Source organism: Triticum dicoccoides, chromosome 5B (assembly GCF_002162155.2).
Source record: "Triticum dicoccoides isolate Atlit2015 ecotype Zavitan chromosome 5B, WEW_v2.0, whole genome shotgun sequence".
In the NCBI taxonomy this organism is placed as follows: domain Eukaryota; kingdom Viridiplantae; phylum Streptophyta; class Magnoliopsida; order Poales; family Poaceae; genus Triticum; species Triticum dicoccoides.
In genome coordinates, this window is record NC_041389.1 from 133,971,689 (window position 1) to 133,973,790 (window position 2,102).

At 41.1% G+C, this 2,102-nt stretch overlaps 1 protein-coding gene across 3 annotated transcripts in view; it reads right to left on the reverse strand.

Annotated features, from left to right (window-relative positions):
- Positions 1–1,276: 1,276 nt before the first annotated feature.
- Positions 1,277–2,102, reverse strand: part of LOC119307820 — an 11,459-nt gene continuing 10,633 nt past the window's right edge. For 2 of the 3 annotated variants that reach the window (XR_005149580.1, XR_005149579.1), the window contains one exon: positions 1,277–1,747. The gene's annotated coding sequence lies outside the window, so the exon portion shown is untranslated. The remainder of the gene's footprint in view (positions 1,748–2,102) is intronic. The other variant, XM_037583911.1, reaches the window with a different exon arrangement.

Below are 2,102 nucleotides of genomic sequence, written 5' to 3' on the forward strand. Positions count from 1 at the left end.
CTTCCCCGGGGGGGGGGGGGGGGGGTCCGGTAACCCCCGGGTACTTCGATATGTACCCGATACATTCCGGAACACTTATGGTGTCCGAATACTATCATCATATATATCAATCTTTACCTATCGACCATTTGGAGACTCCTCGTCATGTCTGTGATCTCATCCGGGACTCCGAACAACATTCGGTCACCAAATCACATAACTCATATAATACAAAATTGTCATCGAACGTTAAGCGTGCGGACCCTACGGGTTCGAGAACTATGTAGACATGACCGAGACACCTCTCCAATCAATAACCAACAGCGGAACCTGGATGCTCATATTGGTTCCTACATATTCTACGAAGATCTTTATCGGTCGTACCGCAATGAGAACATATGTAATTCCTTTTGTCATCGGTATGTTACTTGCCCGAGATTCGATCGTCGATATCTTCATACCTAGTTCAATCTCGTTACTGGCAGGTCTCTTTACTCGTTCTGTAATACATCATCCCGCAACTAACTCATTAGTCATATCTTTTACAAGGCTTGTTATGATGTGCATACCGATAGGGCCCATAAATACCTCTCCGATACTCAGAGTGACAAATCCTAATATCGATCTATGCCAACCCAACAAACACCTTCAGATATACCTGTATAGCATCTTTATAATCACCCAGTTACATTGTGACGTTTGATAGCACACAAGGTATTTCTCCGGTATCCGGGAGTTTGCATAATCTCATAGTCAAAGGAATATGTATATGTCACGAAGAAAGCAATGGCAATAAAACTTAACGATCATTATGCTAAGCTAACGGATGGGTCTTGTCCATCACATCATTCTCCTAATGATGTGATCACGTTCATCAAATGACAACACATGTCTATGGTTAGGAAACTTAACCATCTTTGATTAACGAGCTAGTCTAGTAGAGGCTTACTAGGGACACTGTGTTTTGTCTGTATCCACACATATATCAAGTTTCCGGTTAATATAATTCTAGCATGAATAATAAACATTTATCATGATATAAGGAAATATAGATAACAACTTTATTACTGCCTCTAGGGCATATTTCCTTCACTATGATGGGGGGCGCTTAACCTTGCTTTTTACTAAACCGTCTCCACATTTTTTATTGTGCAATGACTTATATCCATTTTTACATTGTACAATCTTCTTTGTTTAAATGTGCATTCTATATTTTATATTTTATATTTTCACTAAAACTTCTCTTTAACATTTCCACCAATCACATGATGTGCAAATATCTGTGAATGCTATCCGATTGATTGTCACTGTATTTTTTTGAAACAAAAGGGGTTTTCCCCCCTCTCCATTTTATTGCATAAAACAGAGAATAGCAAACCAAAACATAATGATAGCACTCGAGCCTCACCAAAGTAGCAGGCCAGACTATATGCAAACTACAACTACTAAGAGCAATTGATTCGGCAACACATCCAGCGTGCATCAAGGGATCTAAGTAAGGTCTGTCCTATTACAGAATGACATCCTCACGCAGGAGGGAGAGATCATCCAGTGTGCGCCTTCAGCATGAGTCCATCTAGTCCCTTATTCGCACCATCCTTGGTCCCTCCTCCCATGCAATGCGCACCAGCTCACTTCTTCGTCGGTCCAACAACAGGAGACAACACCGCAGTAGCATCGATTGATCCCTGTCACATAAGATTTTCCACTAATGCAACAGAGCACACACTCTCCCCAGAATCACCCGAATGCTTGCCCACGACACGCCCTGAAAACACATATCGTTACGCATAGTCCAAATGCTCCAAATGGTAGCAACACAAGCAATGTTAACAACAGTCTTCTTGTTATTAGCACCCCATAGATCAGACGGGGTTTTCACGCAATGCGGATATCTGAAGTTAAAGGATTCAGCAACGTTTTTCCAGGTTTCTTTTGCAACTACACACTCGAAAAACAAATGGTTCACAGACTCGTTTTCACAGCAAAACAAGCAGGTTTTATCATCCACAGGACATCTCTTGGCTAGGTTATCTCTAGTAAGAATCTTGTTATGGTAGGCTAGCCATATGAAGACCAAGTACCTATGTGGTACTAAAATTTTCCAAAAATTCTTCCAAATG